Source organism: Oncorhynchus clarkii, chromosome 13 (assembly GCF_045791955.1).
Source record: "Oncorhynchus clarkii lewisi isolate Uvic-CL-2024 chromosome 13, UVic_Ocla_1.0, whole genome shotgun sequence".
Classification (NCBI taxonomy): Eukaryota; Metazoa; Chordata; class Actinopteri; order Salmoniformes; family Salmonidae; genus Oncorhynchus; species Oncorhynchus clarkii.
This window is the reverse complement of record NC_092159.1, coordinates 60,355,668-60,374,804: the sequence shown is the minus strand read 5'-3', so window position 1 is coordinate 60,374,804 and position 19,137 is coordinate 60,355,668. Positions and strand designations below refer to the sequence as shown.

At 45.9% G+C, this 19,137-nt stretch overlaps 1 protein-coding gene across 1 annotated transcript in view; it reads right to left on the bottom strand.

Moving 5' to 3' along the window:
* Positions 1 to 19,137, bottom strand: part of LOC139365186 (centrosomal protein of 112 kDa-like) — a 158,661-nt gene that overhangs the window by 17,604 nt on the left and 121,920 nt on the right. The window lies entirely within an intron of this gene.

Sequence of the window (19,137 nt, the reverse complement as noted above, 5' to 3'; positions counted from 1 at the left end):
AATACCAGTAAAGGAAGGCTTCCACATCTAAGCAGTGTATTATTTTGCATCCCCAAACTCTGGATAGAATATAAAGGACTAAGCCTTGTTCACATTGGCAGGTTGAAGTGACTCAAATCCATTTTTTTGGCATATCAGATTCTAATCTGTTCTTTTTCATGCAGTCTGAACAGCCAAAACGCTTGAATCAGATATTTCAAGACAGATTTCAAACCACCTTCGTACATGGTTTGAAGACAGATATAAATCTGATTCCTGGCCATGTGACTTGTGTCTGAATGGTCAAATCTGATAAAAAAATTTGCGCTGAAGAGTTTTTTTTTAGTTATTTGGCATATCTTGTTGCTTGCAGCTACTCTGTTGACAGTTTGACAAGAACCCCCCCCCCCCCCCGGGACACATTTAGTTTTTTGTCCTAGCACTAGACAGCTGATTCAAACAATCAAAGCTTGATGATGAGTTGGTTATTTGAATCAGCTGTGTAGTGCTAGGGCATAAACCAAAACGTGCACCCATGGGGGGCCCCGGGACCGAGTTTGGGAAACCCTGAACTAGTTGACTGCTGGGGCTTGCCAAAAACAACTTGTTTTGAAAGTTGGATCATATCATATGGGGCTTTAAAAGTGTTCTTACACTGTGATTTTGAACATTCAAAGCAACTGGGACACGTCCATGGCAGGCACTGTTGTCACCTTAGCTTGTTACAGATCTTCTGAGTGATAGGAACCACGAGCATCAACACCAATCAGCCTACACCACTGCGCACACACCCGCCATTACTATGACAACTAGCATAGCCATGACTGCTGTCTGAACCGATCTGGTCACTTGTAACTTGCTGTTTGGACAGTCAGTATACCAAAACGGATTGGAAAAACAAAACTGATTTGAGCATTAAGGCCATCAGTGTGAACAAGGCTTTAGAGGTTTGTGTGAAGAATAGCAGATGAGAGAATAGCGGAGAAGAAGAGGAGTGGAGAAAATAACAGAATAGCGGAGAAGAAGAGGAGTGGAGAAAAGAACAGAATAGCGGAGAAGAAGAGGAGTGGAGAAAAGAACAGAATAGCGGAGAAGAAGAGGAGTGGAGAAAAGAACAGAATAGCGGAGAAGAAGAGGAGTGGAGAAAAGAACAGAATAGCGGAGAAGAAGAGGAGTGGAGAAAAGAACAGAATAGCGGAGAAGAAGAGGAGTGGAGAAAATAACAGAATAGCGGAGAAGAAGAGGAGTGGAGAAAAGAACAGAATAGCGGAGAAGAAGAGGAGTGGAGAAAAGAACAGAATAGCGGAGAAGAAGAGGAGTGGAGAGGACTGTTTTCCTCTCCTGCTCTAAATGATAGCAGTGGAAAGAAAGAAAGGCTTGGCTCCTGAATGCGACTCAGAACCAGATGTCTCACACACACGCGTGTTAACTTCACGTTCGATTAGGCCTCACGAGAACCAGAGCACACGCACACAAGGTAAGTCCACTGGTATGGGTGTTGATGGTTTGATGGGGGCTGTGTGTGTTAGGCAGAGAGGCACTGCTAAGCATCAGCATTATGACACTCCCTGCAGTGTGTGAATGAGTAAGGCAGGTGTTCCCATCCATTCCTATGGTTGATGGAAATATAGCTCAGGTAATAACCATGACTGACTGGTGATATACAGCCCATCCACTCAACATAAATGACTAACATCATGTAGGTTTACCATTACCTGCAGCTCCTGGGAAGCACAACCCCGACGCATTGAACACAGATCACGAAAAGGTTAGAAATGTTGGGTAACACTTTATGTACCTACAAGGTTTTTACTAACTACAGTGTAGTTACATGGGTATCAGGGTTAACTTAAGATAAAGTGTTACATCAAACTATCTTTCTTCAAACTGTCTATCCCATCGCACAATATTATGAGACAACAACAGACGTCAAAGCTCAGTCAAATGTCCATGGTTGAAAGTAACTTTAGGAATGATTGATGCAGCCGCCAGCACACATTCCTCTTCCAAGTGGTTCTGTTTATTAATTCATTAAAAGGATCCGTCTGCTTTCCGCTGTTAGAACTGGACCCTTCCTGTTCTAAGTCAACACAGTGTGTCGCCCAAATGACACCCTTTTCTCTATCTAGTGCACTACTTTTGACCAGTACCGTGGGCAATTCCTTATGGGCCCTAGTCAAAAGTAGTGCACTAAATAGGGAATATGGTTCCATTTGGGACTCTACCACGGAGACTCACTGGATGAGGTGAATAAGTGTATTGGCAGATGAATATGATACTGGTTGATGTTACTCTATTAATCAGGCTCCGTCTTCTCCAGTCACGGTCCTCTCTGCTTCCTTCTGATCACGTCAAGCACTTCATTCCAACTGACTTGTTTACAATTACCATAAAACTTAAATTAGCCGGGCATCTGCACACATTTCAGCAAACAAACGGCTGTTCCAAATAGACGGCAGTTCCAAATAAACGATTGGTCTAAATGTGTAACGTATACGCTGGGAGTCAGGAAGCAGATGCAGAAGGGGAGTTTAATGAATAAGAAAAGGCAGATAAACAAAACAGGAGAAGCGTACTGGACGTGACCAAAACCAATACTGCCTGATGAGGGCACTGAGGGCTAAATAAAGGGAGGGTAATCAAGGTGATGATGAGGTCCAGGTGTGCGTAATGATGGAGAGCAGGTGTGCGTAATGATGGGGAGCAGGTGGTTAGTAGACTGGTGACGTCGAGCGCTGGAGCGGGAATAGGCGTGACAAAACTGTTTAGGAGCTTACCATGGACACAGATCTGATATTCTCACGGTCATGTGCACTCAAATGTTATGTGATTTTATTCTGTCATCGTTGCCAGCCATGGTGCCACCAAAAAATGTATGGTGCTGAAGCACGGAAATGGGGGTCTGATAGTGAACGCTAATAATCGGGAAGCAAGTACAGGGAGGGAATTTAATAAATAAACAAACATGGAAAAAACCAAGAAACACAAGTTGCATAGAGACATGAAACATATAAACAGGAACAATAAGACCTGAGGAAAGAACCATAGGGAGTGACAGATATAGAGGAGGTCATCAGGAAGGTGATGGAGTCCAGGTGTGCGTAACGATGGTGGCAGGTGTGTGTAATAATGAGAGGAGGAGCGGGAGCAGACGTGACAGATAGGCAGCCTTTCCAAGTCTGATTTGCTTATCTTTGTTATTATAATCTTTACATTGGCCATACTGGTCACAATAAACAGTGTAGTAGTCTTTTCAAAATGTTATTGAGAAAAAGCTGTGTGCATTAAGGAAATAGAAGCCTGTCTCTAATACGTGACGGTTGTGTTTAGTGATTATTAAAGAAAATAAACGCCCAAACTATTCATTGAAGTTTTACGGTATCCAACTTGCCTCACATTTCATCAGTTGAAGATTGTTTGATTGCTAGTCTAAGGCTTGAACTTTTTAGCTTCTGTTCACGTATTACTGTAATTGGGGTGTTGTGTTCATGGACTTTGTAGCTTCTGGTCACGTATTACTGTAATTGAGGTGTTGTGTTCATGGACGTTTTAGCTTCTGGTCACGTATTACTGTAATTGGGGTGTTGTGTTCATGGACTTTGTAGCTTCTGGTCACGTATTACTGTAATTGGGGTGTTGTGTTCATGGACGTTTTAGCTTCTGGTCACGTATTACTGTAATTGGGGTGTTGTGTTCATGGACGTTTTAGCTTCTGGTCACGTATTACTGTAATTGGGGTGTTGTGTTCATGGACTTTGTAGCTTCTGGTCACGTATTACTGTAATTGGGGTGTTGTGTTCATGGACGTTTTAGCTTCTGGTCACGTATTACTGTAATTGGGGTGTTGTGTTCATGGACGTTTTAGCTTCTGGTCACGTATTACTGTAATTGGGGTGTTGTGTTCATGGACGTTTTAGCTTCTGGTCACGTATTACTGTAATTGGGGTGTTGTGTTCATGGACGTTTTAGCTTCTGGTCACGTATTACTGTAATTGGGGTGTTGTGTTCATGGACTTTGTAGCATGTTTAATATGAACTGTGTGAACTATGTGATGTTACACACAGAGGTTATGTGTGAGGTGGCAGAACTCTGGGATAGGAATAGCAAGGGTGTAGAGAATGAAACTCTCTCTCTCTCTCTCATACACACACACACACTTTCCCCCCTGAGGATAGCCCAATTACCCCACCATGTCACACCCCCTCTGGGGCCCCCTGACCCCCCCTTCCCCATTCCCAGCACCATGACACAGCGTTTCCTGAACGTCTGAGTGAAGGCTTCTGGGAAGAGATGAAGAGCGTGCTGACTGTACTCTGATCTCTTCATCTGGTTGATGAAACACTACAGGGCCAGAGCATCACTGCACAAACGCATCAGTCCTGGAAGGAATCATTAATAGATGCATGATAATGAATGACTCCATGGCTTCATAATGGAATCCCTGTATGAATCAGACAGACCTTCCTCCAGGCCTCTTCACTGATCACCATCACATACATGTATCTGTGACAAGTAACATTTGATTTGATCCATCCTCATCATCTCCTAAAGTTAAAAATAATCAGGGATAAGTCTCCAACCAAGCCCTATTCCCTATGTAGTGCACTTCTTTTGATATCTGGTCACACTACTTTTTTGATATTTTTTTATCTCAAATATTTTTTATTAAACACACATGGTATATAGGTATACAAGACAGGTATACAATTCTCCTCTAAACATAGATACCCAACTGCTCGGGTGGCAGGGCCAGCACATGGGTGGCAGGGCCAGCACATGGGTGGCAGGGCCAGCACATGGGTGGCAGGGCCAGCACATGGGTGGCAGGGCCAGCACATGGGTGGGAGGGCCAGCACATGGGTGGCAGGGCCAGCACATGGGTGGCAGGGCCAGCACATGGGTGGCAGGGCCAGCACATGGGTGGGAGGGCCAGCACATGGGTGGGAGGGCCAGCACATGGGTGGGAGGGCCAGCACATGGGTGGGAGGGCCAGCACATGGGTGGGAGGGCCAGCACATGGGTGGGAGGGCCAGCACATGGGTGGCAGGGCCAGCACATGGGTGGCAGGGCCAGCACATGGGTGGCAGGGCCAGCACATGGGTGGGAGGGCCAGCACATGGGTGGCAGGGCCAGCACATGCCCAAAGGTAGATTAAAATATTACAATTGAGAGTGCGATAATAAGTACAAATTCACAGCGCCGACTCGTCCAAGTAGGAGAGGAAAGGCTGCCAGATTTGATCAAATGTTGATCATTTATTGTTCAGAATATATCTAATTCTTTCTAAGTGTACAGTGTTTGCCAATTCACTGAGCCATAATTTGGTAGAGGGCGCTTCCCTCCTTTTCCAAAACAACAAGATTAGTTTTTTTGCCGAAATGAGACCATAAGAGATTAGTTGTTTTTGGGGGTTGGTTAATCCGTTTAGGGACTCAGATACTCCCAGGATTATCAGAAGTGGGTCTGGATCTGTCACACTACTTTTGAACTCTGATTAAACGTAGTGCACTATATATTACGGAATAGGGTGCCATTTGGGAACAAGAGACGGTCTGTCTAGGACAATAGAGTTGTAGTATCTGAAGATAGTTCCTTGATTGTTCCTCAAAAATTCTATAGAATATAAACACAAGATTCAATAGAATAGATCCAATTCAACTGTTGTGGAGGATATGGGTGATCCTTCCATCCAGACTCCATACTACTGTACCATAGCCTGAGGACCAGGAGAGTCCCTCCTCAGTCTGGTTACCCCAGTGATCCTGCTCTCCCCCTGGGCACAGATCTCTAGGCTCAGCCTCTCTCACTGTTCTGAAGGGATAGGACTGGATCAGGGCCTGATCCATGGAACCTTACTGAGAAGAAACATCCTCCCCATTCCCAAACCTGCTCCCACTGCACAGATCTCACCCAGAGGCCATCCAGATTCCCCACCCCTGGTTGATCCTAGATACACCTTAGATACCCCATCTGTTTCCCCAAAACTTTGAAGAAGTGTTATGGTTAGAGCCTCTCCCAGATGCTACATCTGTGATCCATCTCTATCTTCATCTCTCTCCTTCTCTCTCACACACACTCATTCATTCTCTCCATCCCTCCCTCTCTCCTTCTTCCTCTCTATCTGCCTGTGAATGCGTGATTTTCTATGGAGGATAATTCCAAAGTGTCTCCAGATGGGTTAGGGTGATATGGTCTCAGCGATCCAGACTGGAATCAACAGACGTGGCAAATTCTATTTCCTGAGGGAGAGGATGAGGGGGGAGAGGTGGAGGATGAGGAAGGAGAGAGAGGGAAGGAAGAGGAGGAGCGGTATAGGGAGATGTGGGAGGAGCAAGAGAGAAGCTGGAGAAGAGAAGGGAGAGGGAGAAAAAAGGGAGATGAGGAAGAGGAGGACGGCAGGGCCACTGCTGGAAGGGCCTTCTCCCCTCTGTATCAGCAGTGTACTTCTCTCTAAAGTGGAAGTTGGGCTCAAAGTATTACCTCACACACATAAACCAACACACTCCTCAGAGCATTACCTCACACACATAAACCAACACACTCCTCAAAGCATTACCTCACAAACATAAACCAACACACTCCTCAAAGCATTACCTCACACACATACACCAACACACTCCTCAGAGCATTACCTCACACACATAAACCAACACACTCCTCAAAGTATTACCTCACACACATAAACCAACACACTCCTCAGAGCATTACCTCACACACATAAACCAACACACTCCTCAAAGCATTACCTCACAAACATAAACCAACACACTCCTCAAAGCATTACCTCACACACATAAACCAACACACTCCTCAGAGCATTACCTCACACACATAAACCAACACACTCCTCAAAACATTACCTCACAAACATAAACCAACACACTCCTCAAAGCATTACCTCACACACATACACCAACACACTCCTCAGAGCATTACCTCACACACATAAACCAACACACTCCTCAAAGCATTACCTCACACACATAAACCAACACACTCCTCAGAGCATTACCTCACACACATAAACCAACACACTCCTCAAAGCATTACCTCACACACATAAACCAACACACTCCTCAAAACATTACCTCACACACATACACCAACACACTCCTCAGAGCATTACCTCACACACATAAACCAACACACTCCTCAAAGCATTACCTCACACACATAAACCAACACACTCCTCAGAGCATTACCTCACACACATAAACCAACACACTCCTCAAAGCATTACCTCACACACATAAACCAACACACTCCTCAAAACATTACCTCACACACATACACCAACACACTCCTCAGAGCATTACCTCACACACATAAACCAACACAGTCCTCAGAGCATTACCTCACACACATAAACCAACACACTCCTCAAAGCATTACCTCACACACATAAACCAACACACTCCTCAAAGCATTACCTCACACACATAAACCAACACACTCCTCAAAACATTACCTCACACACATAAACCAACACACTCCTCAGAGCATTACCTCACACACATAAACCAACACACTCCTCAAAACATTACCTCACACACATAAACCAACACACTCCTCAAAGCATTACCTCACACACATAAACCAACACACTCCTCAAAGCATTTCATACAGGTACAGGCATGCCTTAATATTAACACAAGTTCTAAAGGTGAGTATAAAATCAAACAAAATTACACACACACACACACACACACACACACACACACACACACACACACACACACACACACACACACACACACACACACACACACACACACACACACACACACACACACACACACACACACACACACACACCTGAGTCATCTTTCCTGGGTGGTCTCCTCCTGCAAAGATAAGGCCAATACGCTTCCCTCGGGTGAACTAAAATCAACAGCAGAGAGAAGAAGAAGGGGAAGGAAAGCAGCAGTGGTTGTCTTCATGTTTCTATTTGCAGTATGCTGTCAGAAAGCTTCTCAGAGTCAGATTAAAGAGATACTCTGATGACCCTGAGGTGGTCCTCTGTAGCTCAGTTGGTAATGGCTCTTGCAATGCCAGAATAGTGGGTTCGATTCCCGAGGCCACCTATACATAACAAATGTATGCACGCATGACTGTAGGTCACGTTGGGTAAAAGTGTCTGCTAAATGACATTGAATTGAAGAGTTAGCTAGGCAGAACTACTGCAGACTGACTGCTGCAGGAGGAACCTCTAACTGGCGGCACAGCCTCAGGGCAGCTAGATCACACAGACACACACGGCAAAGTGCATGCCCGCACACAATACAAAATGTACACATGCACGGCCAAACATGCACACACAGAGACACGCCACCAATTGTACCCACACACACTCACAATTCAGTCTGTGTGGGTGTAACTACATGTGTGTGTACACGTGTGATTACCAAACTACCTCGAAATGACTGTGGTATGAGAGAGAAAGAGGGAGGGAAAGAGAGTGGTGGTTTGCGTCATGCGTGGCTTCTGATGTCTGGATGTAAAGGAGAGATTGGGGTTTGCTCTTTAAAGCCCTTTTGATGGGCATAGTGTGTGTGTGTGTGTGTGTGTGTGTCACTGTGGCCTGAGCCTATCAAAATAGAACAGAGAAAAATAAGAGATAATTGATAGCGTGATGGAGAGATCTACTGTGTAGGTTTGTAATAAAGTAAACCTGCTGCAGCTAAGCCACACTCCCAGAGGAAGAACCCTGCTCTCGGTACCTCTGTCACCTCCAGGTGCTGCCGGCTATAGTGTCACAGTTGAAAGGGAATAGGAAAACGCTTGTACATACTGTATTCGTGCATACATCCAAGTTTATTGCAGGCGTTCAAGAGAGTCCCAAGCCATTTATCAAGAGTCGACTGTACTGTTGCCCTTTACACTCGCACCCGTATATACGGCTTCAAAATGGCAGATTTGCACACTAATAAGCGCCTAAATTGGAACATAGTGGCTGTACAGTAACATGCTATACATGACGTCAGAGCTCTGGCTCTGCACTTCACAGCTCTGTATGTGTTTTGACTAACAGCCATTTTGAGCTTGAGCGCGACAAGCGCGAGGGCCATTCTTTTTGTCTGAGTGAGGAGAATGCTGTAAACGAAGAGGACTTGATATATTTTCAAAGATGAGACGTTGAGGTCCAAATGTAAACTTCACATCTCCAAATCATAAAACTCATGTCATATACAGTGTCAACGTTATTAATCATGATGTTTACAGTACAGTTACAAGATGACATGGCGTTGTTCTGGGTTGTTCTGAACACAACGAGCCTGCTTGTCTATTGTGAAGAACATTTGCCGCAGCACACGCACCTGAATGTACTGGTGACTCCTTTCTATGCTCACCAAAATGATGATCTGTTTCCCTGAATTGCCCTGTGAAAGCCTAACCCTGTAACACCGTATTTTATAACTTAGCTAGTCATGTTGCCAATAGAACGAGTGTTCAAATGATGAAATCCCAGATTGTGATTTCTAACGGACTGGTTTTGGACAGCGTAAACAACAACAGCGTAAACAACAACAGTAATTGTGTGATGGCGGATGGGGAGGGTTGTGTTCCAAACAAAACAACTTGCTCTAGTTCTTCAACAACACAGCTAGGAGAGATCAAAAAACTACCTGCATTGAATGTGCTTAGGAACTGTGCACACATTGTAGAGGTGTGTGGTCACTTGGAAACACCAGTTAGATCTCTCACTCAAAATATTTTTGGGGTCTTATGTTGCAGCTACACAACATTATTCTATTTCCAGGAATAGAATAATCTCATGTTACTGAATGCATCCAAAATAGTTTAAGATTTAGTTGTCAACAAATGTGGAAAAGTACAGTAAAAGTAGAAAGCACATGAAATCAGCAGCGTAATATTTGGAATCAGTCTTGTGTCAGGTGAACTGTTGTGTCCTCACCTTTGGTCTAATCATTTTCCAAACGGTTTCCTTTCAATTGCTACCATGGTTATACATTTCATATTTATTCTGTACCAAACATTTCAAATTCTATAAAAGTCAATTCCCACTAGTGTAAAGGATTCATGGGCTTTCACCTCGATATTGTAGTACAGAGACTATACTGGTATTATGACACCTTCCTGTAATGGGTTTCTCACGTGGTATTCTGGAATGTTATCTCCCTCACTTCCTGTGATAACGGGATCAAATGATTCTGGGAATCTGCCCACGCCAGGAAAACTCATCAATCAACCAGCACCACACGGGCATGCATGCGCATATATATATATATATATATATATATATATATATATATATATATATATATATATATATACACACACACACACACACACACACACACACACACACACACACACACACACACACACACACACACACACACACACACACACACACACACACACACACACACACACACACACACACACACACACACACACACACACACACACACACACACACACCCCTCTGAGGCATCAGTCTTAATATTTTGCCCTTGGAACAGCCTCAGTTTGTCAGGGCATGGACTCTATAAGGTGTTGAAAGTGTTCCACAGGGATGCTGGCCCATGTTGACTCCAATGCTTCCCACAGTTGTGTCAAGTTGGCTGGATGTCCTTTGGATGGTGGACCATTCTTGATACACACGGGAAACTGTTGAATGTGAAAAACCCAGCAGTGTTGCAGTTATTGACACAATCAGACCAGTGAGCCTACCACCTACTACCATATCCTGTTCAAAGGCACTTACATCTTTTGTCTTGCCCATTCACCCTCTGAGTGACAGACATACACAAACCATGTCTAATTGTCTCAAAGCTTAAAAATCCTTTAACCTGGCTCCTCCCCTTCATCTACATTGATTGAAGGGGATTTAACAAGTGACATCAATAAGGGATCATATCTTTCACCTGGATTTATTTGGTCAGTCTATGTCATGGAAATAGTTTTGCACATTTAGTGTGTATATATACAGTGCCTTGCGAAAGTATTCGGCCCCCTTGAACTTTGCGACCTTTTGCCACATTTCAGGCTTCAAACATAAAGATATAAAACTGTATTTTTTTGTGAAGAATCAACAACAAGTGGGACACAATCATGAAGTGGAACGACATTTATTGGATATTTCAAACTTTTTGAACAAATCAAAAACTGAAAAATTGGGCGTGCAAAATTATTCAGCCCCCTTAAGTTAATACTTTGTAGCTTTTGCTGCGATTACAGCTGTAAGTCGCCTGGGGTATGTCTCTATCAGTTTTGCACATCGAGAGACTGAAATTTTGTCCCATTCCTCCTTGCAAAACAGCTCGAGCTCAGTGAGGTTGGATGGAGAGCATTTGTGAACAGCAGTTTTCAGTTCTTTCCACAGATTCTCGATTGGATTCAGGTCTGGACTTTGACTTGGTCATTCTAACACCTGGATATGTTTATTTTTGAACCATTCCATTGTAGATTTTGCTTTATGTTTTGGATCATTGTCTTGTTGGAAGACAAATCTCCGTCCCAGTCTCAGGTCTTTTGCAGACTCCATCAGGTTTTCTTCCAGAATGGTCCTGTATTTGGCTCCATCCATCTTCCCATCAATTTTAACCATCTTCCCTGTCCCTGCTGAAGAAAAGCAGGCCCAAACCATGATGCTGCCACCACCATGTTTGACAGTGGGGATGGTGTGTTCAGGTTGATGAGCTGTGTTGCTTTTACGCCAAACATAACGTTTTGCATTGTTGTCAAAAAGTTCAATTTTGGTTTCATCTGACCAGAGCATCTTCTTCCACATGTTTGGTGTGTCTCCCAGGTGGCTTGTGGCAAACTTTAAACAACACTTTTTATGGATATCTTTAAGAAATGGCTTTCTTCTTGCCACTCTTCCATAAAGGCCAGATTTGTGCAATATACGACTGATTGTTGTCCTATGGACAGAGTCTCCCACCTCAGCTGTAGATCTCTGCAGTTCATCCAGAGTGATCATGGGCCTCTTGGCTGCATCTCTGATCAGTCTTCTCCTTGTATAAGCTGAAAGTTTAGAGGGACGGCCAGGTATTTGTAGATTTGCAGTGGTCTGATACTCCTTCCATTTCAATATTATTGCTTGCACAGTGCTCCTTGGGATGTTTAAAGTTTGGGAAATCTTTTTGTATCCAAATTCGGCTTTAAACTTCTTCACAACAGTATCTCGGACCTGCCTGGTGTGTTCCTTGTTCTTCATGATGCTCTCTGCGCTTTTAACGGACCTCTGAGACTATCACAGTGCAGGTGCATTTATACGGAGACTTAATTACACACAGGTGGATTGTATTTATCATCATTAGTCATTTAGGTCAACATTGGATCATTCAGAGATCCTCACTGAACTTCTGGAGAGAGTTTGCTGCACTGAAATGCCTGAAATGTGGCAAAAGGTCGCAAAGTTCAAGGGGGCCGAATACTTTCGCAAGGCACTGTATATATACACACATCTCACACTGTCCATGGGTGTCAGTTTCACTGTGGTATTAAAATAGCAGCAGGAAAATGTGTGTGTGTGTGAGCGTGTGAGACAGAGATAGAGACATGGTCTTGACTCAGACGTGTGTGTGTGTGTGTGTGTGTGTGTGTCAGAGACAGGAAGTGTTGCTGAGGGGAGCAGGAACAGCAGTGTGGATCAAAGAGGAGCAATGTGCCACTATGGGCGGGTACCATTGTTTATTCATCAACCGGCTCTCCCTTTTGGCAGCCGGAGGTGAACATGTATGTGTGTGTGACAGAGGGGGCAGGAGGGAGAGAAGAAGAGACAGGGAGAAGAAAGAGGAAATGACAGGGGAAAGGAGAGAGAACCTTAACCCTCCTGTTTGACATGTATGACAAGACTCAAGGTGTTAGAGGTGAGGAAACCACTATAGACTTGAGATGGACTCAGAGCCTCCAGTCCCTCTAACGACACGCCCTGCTCCCTCCCTCCCTGGGTAGTGTGGGCATTGAGTGGTGTGACATCAACATCACTTCCTGTTTTCCTACTTCCCTTTCATCCCTCTCTTTCTTTCATCTGTGGATGGGTGGATCATATCAGAGAGAAACAAAGAGAATGAGAGAAAGAGACAGACAGACAGACAGACAGACAGACAGACAGACAGACAGACAGACAGACAGACAGACAGGCACAGACAGAGAGAGAGAGTGAGAGATAGAGAGAGAGAGAGCGAGAGATGGAGAGAGAGCGAGAGAGAGAGCGAGAGATGGAGAAAGAGAGCGAGAGAGAGAGCGAGAGATGGAGAGAGAGCGAGAGATGGAGAGAGAGAGAGAGAGCGAGAGAGAGAGCGAGAGATGGAGAGAGAGAGAGAGAGAGCGAGAGATGGAGAGAGAGAGAGAGAGAGCGAGAGATGGAGAGAGAGAGAGAGAGAGAGAGAGAGAGAGAGAGAGCGAGAGATGGAGAGAGAGCGAGAGATGGAGAGAGAGAGAGAGAGAGCGAGAGATGGAGAGAGAGCGAGAGATGGAGAGAGAGAGAGAGAGAGCGAGAGATGGAGAGAGAGCGAGAGATGGAGAGAGAGAGAGAGAGAGAGAGAGAGAGAGAAAGCGAGAGATGGAGAGAGAGCGAGAGATGGAGAGAGAGAGAGAGAGAGCGAGAGATGGAGAGAGAGCGAGAGATAGAGAGAGAGAGAGAGAGAGAGAGAGAGAGCGAGAGATGGAGAGAGAGCGAGAGATGGAGAGAGAGAGAGAGAGAGAGAGAGAGAGCTGCCTGGTAGATAAGGGTAATTTTACATTACATTTACATTCCAGGATCTACAGTGTGTCACATGTCATATCTATTGAGGAAGGGGACGATGGTGGGGATATGGACATTGGTGTGAAGTTGAGCCTGGATGAAAGTGGCATGTTGGAGACAGAACCTACGGACCAGGGAGCATCCCTAGCAAAGGACACATCCTCAAGAGGTACCAATCCAGATTCATCAACCCCAGACGTTGTCACGTACAAGGAACCTGAGAAACCCTCAGAACAGGAGGACTCACCACTTGTCTCTGCCCCAGGACAAGACCTTTCTCAAGCCCTGGATGGGGGGATGAAAAGCGGGTGACTTCTCCTTCAGATGCAGATATTGTCTCTGGAGCAGTGGAGCCCGAGGACCCTAGAAGACACGGTCATTTCGCACACAATTTTCTAGGTTATATCTGCTTATGTGACTCATCCATATATTTTTAGGGCTTGTTTGTCTGGTGTCCTTAGCCTTGCAGTGACTTCAGGCTGTGGATGCCGTACAGGAAGGCTCTTTAACTCCCTGATTACAAGAAAAAAGTATGGAAAATGTACACACTCATTACTGCAAGTGGCTAAATGACTAAAATGTAAATGAGGTCTACATAAGGGTGTCACAATAATGACATAATAACAGGTTTTATTAACCTTCAGGAACAACCCGTTGTTTGGGCCAGCCAATTACTGCTAATGACTGGTGTTTCTGGGATCAGAGGGGAGTGAGTTCCGACTCAGTGAGAGGGAGGAAGTTAGAACAGGAATGAGAAGACTCATCTCGATCTACATTTATTATGACTTCAATCATTGTGTCTTGCCATAACAGAGCTGCTACTTGGCACCGCTCAGATCTTCTGGTCAAATCATTGTGGAGGGACTTACAAATCATCCCGTGTGGTCATATCTGACACAGTTTGTATCTGGCCTGTGATCCTCTGGATCCACACAGAACAGGCAGGCTCGGGACAGTCCTACCATGAGATGCCTATTCACCCGTCCTCTCTTTAGAGGTTACAGCCGTGGAGACAGTGGTACTAAACTAGAAATAAGGCTAAAAGCAGTTTCATCTGGTCAGAGGGCAGAAGGGACATAAGATACCACAGACAACAACTGTTTTGGGATTATTACATTCAGATGTCTGTGCCGCCACTTTGATGTTATTTTCTCCCCGTCACCATTGTCTTCAGCCCCTTCAGCTTTCATAATCCAGCCTTTGAAGTGAGCAGCGAGGAAACAGTGTCAGCGGGCGACGTGATAGTTCCACCGGCACCAAACGGGCCAACGACACACTCCGCGCTCCACACACACACACATGAATGAGCACAAACAAACACACACACGGGTGAAAACGAGTGCACGCACACATGCACTCTCTGTCCCATCTCTCTCTGCTGCTCGCCTCCTCCCTCCTCTCATTCTCGGTTTAACGCGTCTCTCTCCTCCTCCCTCCTCTCATTCTCTGTTTCACCTGTCTCTCTCCTCCTCCCTCCTCTCATTCTCTGTTTAACGCGTCTCTCTCCTCCTCCCTCCTCTCATTCTCTGTTTCACCTGTCTCTCTCCTCCTCCCTCCTCTCATTCTCTGTTTAACGCGTCTCTCTCCCCCCCCTCCTCTCATTCTCTGTTTCACCCGTCTCTCTCCCCCTCCCTCCTCTCATTCTCTGTTTAACGCGCCCCCCCCCTCCTCTCATTCTCTGTTTAACACGTCTCTCTCTCCCCCCCCTCTCATTCTCTGTTTAACGCATCTCTCTCCTCCTCCCTCCTCTCATTCTCTGTTTCACCCGTCTCTCTCCTCCTCCCTCCTCTCATTCTCTGTTTTACCCATCTCTCTCCTCCTCCCTCCTCTCATTCTCTGTTTAACGCGTCTCTCTCCCCCCTCCTCTCATTCTCTGTTTCACCTGTCTCTCTCCTCCTCCCTCCTCTCATTCTCTGTTTCACCCGTCTCTCTCCTCCTCCCTCCTCTCATTCTCTGTTTAACGCGTCTCTCTCCCCCCCTCCTCTCATTCTCTGTTTAACGCGTCTCTCTCCTCCTCCCTCCTCTCATTCTCTGTTTAACGCGTCTCTCTCCTCCTCCCTCCTCTCATTCTCTGTTTCACCCATCTCTCTCCTCCTCCCTCCTCTCATTCTCTGTTTCACCCGTCTCTCTCCTCCTCCCTCCTCTCATTCTCTGTTCACCCGTCTCTCACCCCCTCCCTCCTCTCAATCTCTGTTTCACCTGTCTCTCTCCTCCTCCCTCCTCTCATTCTCTGTTTAACGTGTCTCTCTCCCCCCCTCCTCTCATTCTCTGTTTAACGCGTCTCTCTCCTCCTCCCTCCTCTCATTCTCTGTTTCACCCGTCTCTCTCCTCCTCCCTCCTCTCATTCTCTGTTTTACCCGTCTCTCTCCTCCTCCCTCCTCTCATTCTCTGTTTAACGCGTCTCTCTCCCCCCTCCTCTCATTCTCTGTTTCACCTGTCTCTCTCCTCCTCCCTCCTCTCATTCTCTGTTTCACCCGTCTCTCTCCTCCTCCCTCCTCTCATTCTCTGTTTAACGCGTCTCTCTCCCCCCTCCTCTCATTCTCTGTTTAACGCGTCTCTCTCCTCCTCCCTCCTCTCATTCTCTGTTTAACGCGTCTCTCTCCTCCTCCCTCCTCTCATTCTCTGTTTCACCCATCTCTCTCCTCCTCCCTCCTCTCATTCTCTGTTTAACGCGTCTCTCTCCTCCTCCCTCCTCTCATTCTCTGTTTCACCCGTCTCTCTCTCCCCCTCCCTCCTCTCATTCTCTGTTTAACGCGTCTCTCTCCTCCTCCCTCCTCTCATTCTCTGTTTCACCCGTCTCTCTCCCCCTCCCTCCTCTCATTCTCTGTTTAACGCGTCTCTCTCCTCCTCCCTCTTCTCATTCTCTGTTTCACCCATCTCTCTCCTCCTCCCTCCTCTCATTCTCTGTTTTACCCGTCTCTCTCTCCCTCCCTCCTCTCATTCTCTGTGGTGCCTGGACTTTAATCAACAAGTCATTGGTTAATTGGAAGCCCATTAGTGGGTGGTTAGTACTGTGGGATGGTAATAATGAGGAGATAGATAATAGACAGAGCTTTGTCTGCTGCTAACACTGGAGATAGGAGACACACACACACAGCCTGGGCTGCTGCCTCATACACACACAGGGAGTTTGTGTGACATATTGTGTGTGTGTGAGAGAGAGGTAACATGTATGTGTGTATCTGGAATGTGTCTGTCTGACCAGAGAAAGCTACAGCAGCAGAAGAATCCAGACTCCAGGGGCAGAGACTGGACCAGTCCAGACCAGCCCTGTATTACCCCACACTGTCAGTCAGCCACAGAGGTGTTCGGATCGCAACACGTGGCATTTCTCACATTCTAGGTGTGGTGGTGCGGAGCCGCCGGGTGGCTTATTTAACCAGGGGCAGGCCGGCCTCCTGCAGAGCCTACCCAGAAATGAGTGCCCCTCACTGGGCTACGGGGGAGAGAGGGGACTGGGTGTCTGGAGGAAAGGATTTATATGGAAGACTGCTCCTAAAAACAGTGCAGAGAGCCTTTAAAAATAAACCTCCATCCCAGACACAACAGCCAATTAAACTAGAGAGAGACACACCCAGACAACTACCACAGTGTCACTGTCTGGCTACTGGAGTTTCCCGTCCCAGGTCAGATAACTGATCCTGTATAGGGGCTAGTTCAGCTGGGCAGAAGGTTGCAGGGACGTTATTTGAATGCTGCATGCCATTTATTCGAATGGCGCAGAGGTTTATCCGATAAGGTGTTGAATACAGAAATGCTCTGCACAGAATGGACCCACTGTCCTCAAGTCCACATAAAAACAATCATTCTATGTATTTGATCTGTAACAACTTATTGAACAAACCCCTGAAATCCACGGCAAATGGATGGAATTTGGAAAATGTGCAAGGAGTGCAGAGACAGGGAAGGAATGAGGAAGGAGAAAACATGGAAATAACTTGAAAGGGAGAAGGGAATAGGAAGGGATAAAGAGAGGGGTTGCTCAGCAAGATACATAAAGAGAGGGGTTGCTCAGCAAGATACATAAAGAGAGGGGCTGCTCAGCAAGACACATAAAGAGAGGGGTTGCTCAGCAAGACACATAAAGAGAGGGGTTGCTCAGGAAGATACATAAAGAGAGGGGCTGCTCAGGAAGATACATAAAGAGAGGGGTTGCTCAGCAAGACACATAAAGAGAGGGGTTGCTCAGGAAGATACATAAAGAGAGGGGTTGCTCAGGAAGATACATAAAGAGAGGGGCTGCTCAGGAAGATACATAAAGAGAGGGGTTGCTCAGCAAGACACATAAAGAGAGGGGTTGCTCAGGAAGATACATAAAGAGAGGGGTTGCTCAGCAAGATACATAAAGAGAGGGGTTGCTCAGCAAGATACATAAAGAGAGGGGCTGCTCAGGAAGATACATAAAGAGAGGGGTTGCTCAGGAAGATACATAAAGAGAGGGGCTGCTCAGGAAGACACATAAAGAGAGGGGTTGCTCAGCAAGATGCATAAAGAGAGGGGTTGCTCAGGAAGATACATAAAGAGAGGGGTTGCTCAGGAAGATACATAAAGAGAGGGGTTGCTCAGGAAGATACATAAAGAGAGGGGTTGCTCAGGAAGATACATAAAGAGAGGGGCTGCTCAGGAAGATACATAAAGAGAGGGGTTGCTCAGCAAGACACATAAAGAGAGGGGTTGCTCAGCAAGATACATAAAGAGAGGGGTTGCTCAGCAAGATACATAAAGAGAGGGGTTGCTCAGCAAGATACATAAAGAGAGGGGTTGCTCAGCAAGATACATAAAGAGAGGGGTTGCTCAGCAAGATACATAAAGAGAGGGGTTGCTCAGCAAGATACATAAAGAGAGGGGTTGCTCAGGAAGATACATAAAGAGAGGGGTTGCTCAGGAAGATACATAAACAGAGGGGTTGCTCAGGAAGATACATAAAGAGAGGGGTTGCTCAGCAAGATACATAAAGAGAGGGGTTGCTCAGGAAGATACATAAAGAGAGGGGTTGCTCAGGAAGATACATAAAGAGAGGGGTTGCTCAGCAAGATACATAAAGAGAGGGGTTGCTCAGCAAGATACATAAAGAGAGGGGTTGCTCAGCAAGATACATAAAGAGAGGGGTTGCTCAGGAAGATACATAAAGAGAGGGGTTGCTCAGCAAGATACATAAAGAGAGGGGTTGCTCAGGAAGATACATAAAGAGAGGGGCTGCTCAGGAAGATACATAAAGAGAGGGGTTGCTCAGGAAGATACATAAAGAGAGCTGCAGCAGTAGCAGGCTGATTTAAAGGACTGTCTCAACCCAGACAGAGAACATACCAGACACTTAAAGAGCCTCCCAACCACCAAACCCAGGAGTGTGTGTGCGTTATTCGGGTGTGTGAGAGAGAGACTACGGGGGTTAGTGTGTGTGTGTGTGTGTGTGTGTGTGTGAGAGAGAGACTATGGG